General features: G+C 41.0%; 1 protein-coding gene across 1 annotated transcript in view; it reads right to left on the bottom strand.

Moving 5' to 3' along the window:
* Nucleotides 1-11,439: 11,439 nt before the first annotated feature.
* ndfip2 (Nedd4 family interacting protein 2) overlaps nt 11,440-12,977 on the bottom strand; it is a 28,172-nt gene continuing 26,634 nt past the window's right edge. Inside the window, exon 8 of the mRNA XM_061797938.1 lies at nt 11,440-12,977. This exon is cut by the window's right edge and continues 899 nt beyond it. The gene's annotated coding sequence lies outside the window, so the exon portion shown is untranslated.

The following is a 12,977-nucleotide window of genomic DNA, read 5'->3' as shown; positions in this document are numbered from 1 at the left end:
TTATTCTCCCTGTACCCCCCTTTGTTGAATTGGGGTTGTAATTTACTTGCGCTTATTTTGAAATTCACAGCTCTACTTTTATTTAGTAAACACACAGTTGTGCTCCTATGTTTGATTACCCCGGCAGACTTTGTAGGATGGGTCCAATTCTTGAAAGAAAACATGAATGACCAGGCGAAACACATTGAATTTTATTTTAAAGGTATTAAAATAAAACGGTCAAGCATTTCACAAAAGCATTATCATTCAACAAAACATAACCATAAAGAAATTAATGATGGTTGTTGTTCAGTCATCAGTCATATTTAAAAAACAAAAAACAAACAATACTTCACAAATTCTGCTAGGGTATGTCAATTTATAAGCCCAACTGTACATATATGCAGTCAGTGACGTGCGGTCAGGATAGGCAAGTGAGGCAGAGCCACACTGCCCCCTGTTGGTCTTTCCTTTCCACTGCATGTGAATAGTAAAAAAATAAAATAATTATGATTACATTAAATTGTTCCATTTTAGTTCTATGGTCCGTGCTTTAACTCGATTTTCTTTTTCAATCCAATAATTTCAATGATTTCATCATTAAAATAGCTGAATTTTCATGTTTCTTGTTCAAATGCATAGGAAGCGCAGCTACGTGTCACGTTGAGTCATTGCTCGCATGATGCTTCAAGAGACCACGCACACATCCATTCAGGCAGGCTGTGATTGGTCTGTGGCTTCACACAAGACATTGGTGTTTCCTCATTACATCGCCAATAATATATGTCTTATCACACATGTACTGCACTTACTGACGTTTAACAGACTGTCTAATATATTTAATGAAAGTGTGTGACATTTAGTCTTTCCTATCGACCAGAAAAGCCACTAAAAGTGCAGAGTGGAGTCTGGTATGTACGGTGCCACAACCAGCATGTGGCAGTGTTGAGCTGAGCTTCACAGAGCTCCAGACGTCACGTGACGTAGTCAGTGCCTCACCAATCATGAACCTCACCGCACGTCACTATATGCAGTCATACGTACCCCTGTCATATTGGAATGAAAGTGTAGGCTACAACATTTTTCTAACCACTAGTAGGCGGTGGCATTTTGGAATGAAAGTGTACAGATTTTTCATAACCACTAGATGGCGGCATACATTTATAAAATGGGAATGTTTCATCCATTTGCCCCTATACCTATGTATAATGTGCACTATTGACTTTTGGCAATTTTTTTTGGGGGGGGGGGGGGGGGGTAAATGAGTATTATGCACGAGAAATTACGGAACTAGACATGTCGAGTGAAGTCTATCACCCAGACAATGAAGGCCAAATGGAGGCTTAATAGCAACACTTAACTTTAGTCTATCACAAGCAATTTGAAAACTCAGTGCAATGATCTATGCTTTAAATCCACTTTAGTAGAGGAAACATCCAAGGGTCCTGTTATTGCATTCATTCAAAATTAAGAAAAGTAATCAAAATGTAGTTAGTTATATTACTTGAAAGTAATTTAAATAGTTACTACTATTACATTTTCAACAGGGTAACTTGTAATTGTAACCAACTTCAAAGTAATCTTCTCAGCACTCCTTATTCCATGCGTTCTCTGGGCAAAACAAATATCAATGGACTGATATAGTGAAATGACTAGGTGTAAATTGCAGCCGACTGTTTTCTGTTTTTAAATGAGAAAAACAAAATTGGTATACATAGTACCTGATTTCTTCTGTAAATGGTTCTTGTAAATGGTAAACATGAAACATTAAAAACAAACAAAATGTGGTAGTGAAAGTGGTCCAACAGTTATCATTTGAGTTTAAATATTTTTTTCACTGTGACTGAAACATTGTTTTGAGTACAGTATACGAGTTACCAAACGGGGTTTGTTTGTTGTGTCATCCGTTCACTTCACTGAAAAGGCCAAAAACTAGCTAACAGTCTATTTGCATTGTTTTCCGGTGTGGATGCTGAATGAATGAAGACAACATTTAAACAATATGCAAGATAAAAGCATTTCTGAATAATTGGTTTAAGTCTTTCCATCCGTTCCATCAATTTGTTGTAACCAATTAATGTATGGGCTGCCAAACCAGCCACCTTTTTGTTCTTTGGTTTGGTGATGTTTGTTTCATAAATTTGCTCTGAAAAGTGAATAGCTGAATAACAGAGGATGACGGGCAACAGAAATTCTGCAATAAGTGCTGTTAAAGTTGCTGGAAAATGCAGAAAATCATATGCTGATTGCCTAAATGTAGAGGCCACGTCTAAGGAGAAAACACACACTCCGTGTCATTTCACGATGAGGCGTCTTAAGAAGTAAAGCACCACGGCTGGCAGAAACTAAATTCCTTTAGCATGGAACGTCTGCTTGATTGATATATACTGTAAAACACTCCAGCTTCAGCTCACTTGCTGTAAAAGTGGGTCAATTTCCTGCTCGTGAGCCCGCCTATCAAAATATGAGGACTGACTTCCACTGTATGATGAGGAGCGTGTGAGTACATTATGTACTGTAGAATGATACAGTATGCTGTCAAAAGGAAAGAAATTCTTTAATACATCAAATACGATACCTTGCATATATGCCTCCGAGAGGTAGGATGACATCATCACCTCTTTCTGAACAAGTGCATGAGAAAATAGTCGAACAGTTTAAGGACAATGTTCCTCAATGTACAATTGCAAGGAATTTAGGGATTTCATCATCGATGGTCCATAATATCGTCAAAAGGTTCAGAGAATCTGGAGAAATCACTGCATGTAAGCGGCAAGGCCGAAAACCAACATTGAATGCCCGTGACCTTCGATCCCTCAGGCGGCAATACATCAAAAACCGACATCAATGTGTAAAGGATATCATCACATGGGCTCAGGAACACTTCAGAAAACCAATGTCAGTAAATACAGTTCGGCGCTACATCCGTAAGTGCAACTAGAAACTCTACTATGCAAAGCGAAAGCCATTTATCAACAACACCCCGAAACGCCGCTGGCTTCTCTGGGCCCGAGCTCATCTAAGATGGACTGATGCAAAGTGGAAAAGTGTTCTGTCGTCCGACGAGTCCACATTTCAAATTGTTTTGGGAAATTGTGGACGTCATGTCCTCCAGGCCAAAGAGGAAAAGAACCATCCAGACTGTTATGGACGCAAAGTTCAAAAGCCAGCATCTGTGATGGTGTGGGGCTGTGTAATGCCAATGGCATGGGTAACTTACACATCTGTGAAGGCACCATTAATGCTGAAAGGTACATACAGGTTTTGGAGAAACATATGCTGCCATCCAAGCAACGTCTTTTTTATGGACGCCCCTGGTTATTTCAGCAAGACAATGCCAATCCACATTCTGCACATGTTACAACAGCGTGGCATCGTAGTAAAAGAGTGTGGGTACTAGACTGGCCTGCCTGCAGTCCAGACCTGTCTCCCATTGAAAATGTGTGGCGCATTATGAAAGAGAACCCGGACTGTTGAACAGCTGAAGCTATACATCAAGCAAGAAGGGGAAATAATTCCACCTACAAAGCTTCAACAATTAGTGTCCTCAGTTCCCAAACGTTTATTGAATATTGTTAAAATAAAAGGTGATGTAACACAGTGGTAAACATGACACTCTCCCAACTTTTTTGGAATGTGTTACAGCCATAAAATTCTAAGTTAATGATTATTTGCTGAAAACAATAAAGTTTATCAGTTTGAACATTAAATATCTTGTCTTTGTAGTGTATTCAATTAATATTAATATAGGTGGAACATGATTTGCAAATCATTGTATTCCGTTTTTATTTATGTTTAACACAACGTCCCGTCATTGGAATTGGGGTTGTAGGTCTCTCCTGCCAAACCTTTATGAGAGCAAAGTAGATATGTTACCCACTTTGAATTGAACTGCATTGCTCCTCGCCTGTTTATTGCTGGACTTTGTCACGGTTGTTATTAAAAGTCCAGTCCAACTATTCCTATGGTCCAGTGTAATGCATTTGGGTTCGACAAACACCGGTGTCAGAATCTATTGAGCGATGGAACGAGGAGAAGGACGATACGACTTAATATTTGCTATTTAGTTTAGATGGGATGTTTGTTTTTGTTTTTTGTTTTGGGTTTTGAAAGAAAAACAAAGCTCAAAAATACAAATAAACGACGACGTAGATTAATAAATTCTCGACGATTTCGATCGTTGATGTCGTTGTGACTAATCGCCGATCATGGCAGCCCTACTTCCATCCATGCATCCATCCATTTTCTGAGCCGCTTCTCCTCACTAGGGTCGCGGGCGTGCTGGAGCCTATCCCAGCTATCATCGGACAGGAGGCGGGGTACACCCTGAACTGGTTGCCAGCCAATCGCAGGGCACATACAAACAAACAACCATTCGCACTCACATTCACACCTACGGGCAATTTAGAGTTTTCAATTAACGTGCATGTTTTTGGGATGTGGGCGGGGTACACCCTTAACCGGTCGCCAGCCAATCGCAGGGCACATAGAAACAACCAACCATTCGCACTCACATTCACACCTATGCGCAATTTAGAGTCTTCAATCAACCTACCACACATGTTTTTGGGATGTTTGAGTGCCCGGAGAAACCCAACCAGGCACGGGGAGAACATGCAAACTCCACACAGGCGGGGCTGGGGATTGAACCCCGGTCCTCAGAACTGTGAGGCAGACGCTCTAACCAGTCGGCCAGCGTGCCTTCCGCCCTACTTCCAACTGTGCATAACATTGTGTGTTTTACATGTGGGTCTTGGAAGGAGGCAAAGAAGTCCTTCTGGGTTTAGGCGGGCACACCTTTGCACACAGGCCGTTGCTCCTTGAGGCACAACAGTGGCAAATGATGGCTGTAAAAAATTGGTATCGCTAACGACAAAGTGACCTCTGTTCTCTTTTCTGCACTGTCCCTCTTTCAGCACAGATGACCCCATGCCTCTTCTTTCTTGCCCTCACACCTTTCCCATCTTTCACCCACTGCACTCATCTCCTGCCTCCCTTATCATAGGTTTGTGCCAAGCTGCCTTTGACACAGGGACAGCAATGTGAACTATTTGGTGGTGCGTGTCTATTGAATGGCAAGAGTGTGGCGCTGAAGAGCATATGCAAAAAGTGACAGAGCCCAAAAAACGCCCACATAAATGTTCCGACCGATGATGTTACGTTACAGCCCATCATCGATGTTAAAGATGTTAAAATGGGTAAATACCGAGATTAGAGGTCATCTGGCGAGGTGAAACAACTGATGGTGGATCGAGGAGCAGCAGGCTGAGTATGACTCAGAATGCAAAGGTGGAATCAGCTGGGGCCCTTTGTGAAGCAAATGAATGGTTCATTGTTATAGCAAGCAGACAGCGAGGAGAAACAATATGGGCCTTGTGCACAAACACCCCCATCCCCATTTATTCCTATTTGCATACATAGATGATAATGTGAGACCCTGCGACTCTACGATTTAAATAGTTACATCATTCATGCAAATACATAGTATGAAATTATGTTGAATTAAACGTATGCATTCTTGTGTAGAAGTGGGGATATGGATCTTACCTGTGCCAGATCACCACAGGATGGGACACTCTCTATATTGTGTTGCCCTCTCACTATGGCACACTCAAACGTATGGAACAGGATATTTTTAGTTCGGAATCAGGCCTTTTCCAAATTTGGATAAAAACACACGTGTCTGCCAAACAAAAGACATAAACAACACCAGCTCTAAATCAAATCTAATCTAATAGATTAACTAACCCTAATATAAATCAATGGGGGGAAGAGTCCGCCCAGGCCAGGTAAACTATGTAATATATGTATGACTGTATTTATTTATGATTGTTTACACCTGTGTTGTTGCTGCCCAGTGTTGGCACTTTTGCAGTTATTTACATACAATTTGGGCATCTATGCATATGTTTCATGTGTTCCATGCACTTGGATCTGCAGTGTAAATCCATCCTTACACACATACAAGTACATGCTCACAGTACTTGCTCAAAACCAGGAACCAGAAGGCTTCCACTCAATCACATCTAAAAGTGTCACCCCCAATCTTATTGTGACTAGGTCTATGTTTATTTATCTTGTTATTTCATCACTTTGACATCTGTTTGGAAATGTCAGGGCTCTTGCTGGTAGTATATAATCGCTGCTTGTTCTTAATTTGTATCCATGCTTCAAAGTTCGCTTTTGGTCTTCATAAGTGGAAAATTGGGTCTGGAAATGGGGGTAGAGAAGGTTTATGGAGTGAATTCTCTCCACCCTGTATAATTTCAGCCTCAGAGATGCCCATAATTAATCTTTGAGGAAACCTGTCAAATTATTAATAGGGCCCTTAAGAGACGGCCTTCAAAGGAGGCCAGTGTTCAGAGGTGAAGGAGAGGTAGCAAGACTTTCAAAGAGGCTATTTACTGTGAAAATAAGACGTGGTCGCTCTCCAGTAGGTCCACACCTCGACATGTCAAGGCTCTCCACACAGGGAGGAGTTAAAGGGAATGTAGGTCTCTCCAGTAACCAGAAAATACATACTTCAAATTAAAGTGTCAACAAGAGTAAAGTGGGCTGTACTGACAAGAGTCAATGTTTAGCTTGGGCAAAATGAGCTTTAAGGCTTTTGTTTTGTTTTTTCAATAAAAGAGATTGATGTATTGTTAATTGAAGAACCTCAACACAAATGAAAAAGTTACACTCATGAAGAAACATTCAGTACTATCTAATAGTAACTGGATCTGCCTTGCAGGATGCTGCACCAGCCAACAACAGACAGGTATTTTCCTGGAAGCTGCTCCAAAGCGATTTTTTCCTGCATGTGCCAATGACGCCCCCAAGGCCAAGTGATGTGACTCCTGAATGAGAGTAACGTGTGAGCATGCAGAAGTGGAATACACAACACGTTTAATGCCTACTTAAAAGTCCCAATGCACAATTTGTAATAGAAAGATTACATATCATTTAGTCCAGTGGTTGAAACTTTTTCCAACAAGTACCGCCTAAAAAAATACTTGGCTCTCCAAGTACGACCATGACCAACATTAAAACTGGAAGCAACTGTAACATCTTTCAGTTTGAACATTAACACTGCTTAAATATAGTAAAATGAATGCATGCACTTAATGATTAATTAAAACAAGTTTCATGAAAATTGGACCGAAATGCTTGGAAACAAACAACTCTAAAAGATAAAATGCAACTGTATTTTACTTGAAAGTGAAATACAACTCAACTATACTTAGCTCTGTTTAGTAGTGGGTTAAAAAAATGTTTAAGTCACTGTAACATGATGCAGTTTGAAAATTTGCTCTTATTGATTCTGCACTGAACAACTTGAACGAGATCTGATGTAGACCACTTTCCCAGAGTTGTTGCTATGGTTCTGCTCCGACAGACCGGGCCAGGTGCTGAGGTAGAACCACTTTCCCTAAGGCGTCTACCTGCGGGGCCTCTTCTCTTTAAATGGACTCCAACAACACTTTAATTAACATTGTACAGCACCAAACTATGTGATAAATGTTGCCCACTCAACATCCATTGCAGCCTGGTCATCCTGGAAGGTGGATCCCCCCCATCTGCAGTCCCTTCTCAAGGTTTCCATTTTGCCCAAATTTTTCCTTGGTTGGGGGGTTAGATTAGAGGATGTTGTCAGTCATTGCCAACTGTGGGCCTGTAAAGCCCTTCGAGACTCTTTTGTGATTAAGGGCTATACAAATAAACTTGACTTGAAATTCAGTTATTCTTTCTGAGAATCACTGTGAAAGCAGCTGTTTAGTTGAACAAAAAGCTATTAGGTTGCATGAGAGGCAACGGGGCAGCACAGTGGGCGACTAGTTAGCGCGTCAGCCTCACAGTTCTGAGGACCCGGGTTCAATCCCCGGCCCCGCCCGCGACCCTAGTGAGAGAAGTGGCTCAGAAAATGGATGGATGGATGGAGAGGCAACGGGTGGGTAGGCCTTTACGTTAATTTTACCTTCTGCCGTCTAGTGGAAGAGCATTTAAATTGTGTTACCCATTACAATGTGTCACTGGCATAGATAGAGGAACAAAGACAGATTATTTGTAGTGAGTAAATAGTAATTTACAGACTAATTAAGGGAAAGTGGAACATTTCCCGCTATACACCTGTTGGCAAAGTGGTTGAGGAATTAATGCTCTGAAACACTCTTCAGAAGATTGAAGAGGACATGTGGCGAAGGGGCCTCCTTGTGGTTCAAAGAAATTATGACAGGTCTCACACAATTTTTGCCGTATGGGCTGACCAAAACTACAGATGACTTGTGTAAAGAACATCCATGGTACATTTTAATTCAAGGGAGTCAGTTTCTCTGTCATTAAAACTCTTGGGAAACAATTTGAAATAGAAATAATACATTTCAGGATCAAACTACTGACATAAAAAAACTTTATTTATTGTATTAAAACTTTTATTTGGGAAAGGAAAAACAAAAGTTAGATGGTGATTGTCATGGTCACATTTGAATTGACACCATCACGCATGCACAATAAACATCGGAAGTGTCTTGGAGTTGCTGTGCAGACACGATGACGATGGAGGACTTCGGCCCACCTTCCAGAAGGGAAGGGCAGACCAGGGGGCCTACCCGGGTGCAGCCTCCAGTCCCGCCGAAGGGTTTTCTCCGGGCACTCCGGTTTCCTCCCACATCCCAAAAACATGCATTAATTGACAACTCTAAATTGCCCGTAGGTGTGACTGTGAGTGCGAATGGTTGTTTCTTTGTATATGCCCTGCGATTGGCTTGCAACCAGTTCAGGTGTACCCCGCCTCCTGCCCGATGATAGCTGGGATAGGCTCCAGCACGCCCGCGACCCTAGTGAGGAGAAGCTGCTCAGAAAATGGATGGATGGAAAATGTCATGTTTCATGTCAATTGTTGTAACTGTGTTTGTGCACAATGCCATACTGTTGAGTGCACGTTTTCAAATTAAAAGACGCAAAACAAAAAGCTTGGGAATGTAACTGCTGACGAGACACAGAGACAGACAGCCTGCTGCACAACAGGAGCACAAGAGGGAAAGAGAGAGAGAGCAACGGCACATTTAAAGGCAGAAGTGCGCAAATGAAACTTCAGTGTGTGTATGTGAGAGAGACTTTTGGGGTGATTACACTTCATGAACCCAGTTAATATACTTACATTCTCATCTATTGTGTTTTTATGACTGTAGTTTAAAATATTCTGTGACTTTTCTAGAACGGGTTAACTGCAGTTCCATTCATTTTAATGGGGAATTATGTTTTGAGATACGATCATGGTCATGGAACAAATTAAACTCATATCTCAAGGCACCACTGTATTAATAAAAATAGAGCAGGACTGACTGGGACTGAAAAGGATGGGAGTGGGATTCTGTGAAGTTTTGGCTCAGGATTGGAAGGGAGCGGGATTAATCTCTGTGGGAGTGTGAGTCTTTTTCCCCCCGAAACATTCATTCAGGATTAGGAGGGAATGCGAGAAATCTCTCTGGGAGTACGAGGGAGCGGGAGTCAAAACCCACTCCCGCGTCAGCCTCAAATTTGGACAATGACATAATATAGACACCTGTAGCACCAACTCTCACTAGCAGGATTATGAAAAAAAAAATGTGGTGGGTAATAATGAGCAACATTTACTCCATGACATTTACCTGAGCAATTTTTGGATAACTTGTACTTGTCAGATTAGTTTGAATGCAACATAATTTTTATTTTACTGAAGTAGCTTTGTTGAGAAGAATGTTACATTTAGTCCGTTACATTGAGCTACATTCTGCATTCTACTTGTATTTGTATCTATTCATTATTGCTTGGGCGATCTATTCGCTTCATCAGAGACTTGTGTCACATGACTCTTGTTTCACCAAGACGACAAACTCTTAGTGATGCACCCATCATGCACAGATAGATCCCAAGTGGTCCTCTACACACCATTCTGCTCAGGTTGAAAAAACTGCTCATTTTGCTGCAGCACCTGCCCTTTTGGCCAGGACAAAGACAGTGACCCTTTTTGCTGCAACCCATTTATTTCCCCGAGCTAACAGGAAAATATGTCAACACGCCAGGGCTAACAAATAGTATCATGGCTCATGGGATGCCCAAGTTTTTAGCCATAACATACATACATACATCTTTTTTCCTAACCGCCTGAAATGAAATGCGACAGATTAAAAGCATTTCCATTCATTTCCATGTGGAAAGATGATTTGCTATACAGTACGTGTGCTTTTGACTTACGCAAGTGGTAGTGAACGAATTGAACTTGTATCTCAAGGCATCACTGTCACTCATCAATGTAAAATATATCTATTACCTGATGGTGAGGAGATAGCGGTACCAAAAATTGATTGATGGACTAAGAAAAAGAACAATGTCATGCAATCTGTCAGCCAATAATATCAGCATTTGGGCCCACAAAAGAATCCACTTGAAACTTGGAAACACACAAGAGGCTGCAATGCTCTGCACGTGCTATAAAAGCAGCAGGTCAAACATAGTGCACAAAAGTTAAATTGTACCTCCTCTGATCCAATCAGAACCTTGGGAGTTCTCCGTTCCTCACTGGAGGAAGGGTGGTGTGCTTTCAAAAGGAGCAGGGAGAAAAGCAATCCGCAATGTATGCACACCGACACAGAAGATGAAATGTAAGTTGGAAGAGCTTCCTTTTTCTTTTTTTTTTTTTTAACAATCAAACATATGTCAGCAATGTTGCTTAATGTGGGTGAACCCAGAAGTCGAAGTTATTTAAATTTAATAAATCATGCGAGTGACTTGTAGCAACCCCTAATGGGAAAATCCCAGTTTTTTAATGTAGGCCAATAATTAACCTCTACCTGGTGAGCCTACCGTGCTGTTTCTTGTATGTATACAACAAAAGCTCTGAATTTGCCTTGGTTTGCTATTTTATCAGAAAAAAATAGTTTTTAAGTGATATTGTGATTTGAATTTGTGTAGTCCTGTTTTTTATTGACTTTCATGAGCTATTCAAAAAACACATTTACCAGTTACTCAGTACTTTTTTCTCTCCACTGAATACTTGAGTCATACTACTCAAAAGCAACTACCGGTACTCTTATTTGAATACAATTTTTGGCAAAAATTCACCCTGCCTCTCACCCAAAATCAGCTGGGAAAGGCCCCAGCTGACCCACGATCCAAGTGAGAAAAGTGGTATCGATTTAAAAAAATAGTTGGACAGATGATTGATTTCCGCAAAGTTCTGCTGCAGGACGTGGCACATTTGCCAGGGAAGAACCAATTCAAATTTGGTGCATATTGAGGAATTTTCTCGACACAATCAAAATGGCAATACCTGAACCTAATCTGCCGCGAACAAGGAAATCATAGATGAACACCACACCAAACATTTCCCCATTAGAATTTGTTAGTATTTAGTTTTTTTTGTGTGTTGTAGATACACAATGTCTCAAACATTGAGAACGAAGGCTAAACATTCATGGTGGTGGAGAAATAAAGTATCGGTATATTTTCAAACTTTATTGGCAATTTCCAACATAATTCCAGTCACAATAAATGACAGGTTACATTTGCGAAAGCAAGAACAAAATGACTGCCATTTTATTTCATTTGTTCTTTGTATTGGTTCATGGGTTTGTTAATAAACTGTGGACTCCTGATATCCCTGCTAATCATTTAAGCACGTAAATCATGCAGCAAATTTGGGTACTGCTGGAAAAGGCTGAGGAGGGGGGGGGGGGGGGGGGGGGAGGCGATTAAGAATTCGGCAAATACTTAAAACAGTTCAGATGATAAAAGAAAAAGTGCAAAGGAAATGAAAAAAACAGCAGTATTTCACATGAACAATTCAAGTTGAAAAACATGGAAAGCAGTTTAAATTTTTTTTTTTTTTTTTTTACTGCTCCACCACCACATCAAGTTAAGCAGATTCACAAATTATACTGTACAGAAGTTCAAAGTGCAAATATGAATTGGTATTAAGCTGGTATTTACATTTCATTTTCAGGTTTACTTTGTCCAGTTGGGCTCAGCTCTCACCACTTGCTGTGATTACACTGAACAATGGCATCTCTGGTTTTTTATTACAAACTAGCAAATATTAGCAGTTCATGCCATTTGGGGTGTTCCCATTGCCACAAAACACTTCCATGAAAAGAAAGGACGGACATTTAAATAGTTATAAAACCACAAAGAACCATCCGTGTAAATGCATGGCCGGTCACATTTTTAGTCATATAGCCAACCTTCTGCATCAGTACTCGATTGCAATTATGACTTTTATTATCCACAACTGTTATTGTAGGTAACTCAAAATAACTACATTGCATAGGATTTGTAAAACTGCATTTTTTTTATCTTAAAGTTGAACCAAACAGACCAAAAACTGTCTTGTAAATTTAACGTATTACAGAAAAGAGTCTTGTTAACAAGCCAGAAAATAAATGGAAAAATAAATAAATCGCAAAGTATGTGAAATCAGGTTTCAAAATGGTCAAGAATTGAGACATTCTTTCAGCTTGCAGACGCTGTGGGCGTGTCACTAAATGCTCTGAAAACTCCTTCTCCCTGGAGCTTTCAATTGTCAATCAAATACATGCCTTTTTTCATGGCTCCTAACATGGACAGGAGAACTACCAGCAACGGACATTGCACACGCTATCACAGGTTGCAGAGATGCAGCCTCTGAACTGGCATAATTACCAGTAGTCACACCATCGGGACAATTTTCCCTCCTTTGAAATTCAGCGGTACAACATGCTTCTGTGGCCACCAAAGGGAGCACCATAAGCGGCCACAGTATCGCGCCACTCCACTTGGATGATTTGTTCCCCCCCTCCCCCTCCTCCTCGTCCCACGACTCTGAGGCTGACGGCCCGAACACTGGGGTGCCGGACCTCCCGCCGTCAAGTTGTCAAGGGGCCGCCGATGCGGTTTGATTGATGGCCAATTGCATGCGATACTGGTAGTACAGGCTGGGTAAGGTTATCATTAATGAGGAAGTGGCAATTCTGGAAAATGGCCACAGCATGGAATAAGGGCGC

This window comes from Phyllopteryx taeniolatus, chromosome 1 (genome assembly GCF_024500385.1).
Source record: "Phyllopteryx taeniolatus isolate TA_2022b chromosome 1, UOR_Ptae_1.2, whole genome shotgun sequence".
NCBI lineage: Eukaryota > Metazoa > Chordata > Actinopteri > Syngnathiformes > Syngnathidae > Phyllopteryx > Phyllopteryx taeniolatus.
The sequence above is the reverse complement of the archived record's forward strand: the minus strand, read 5'-3'. Positions and strand labels throughout refer to the sequence as shown.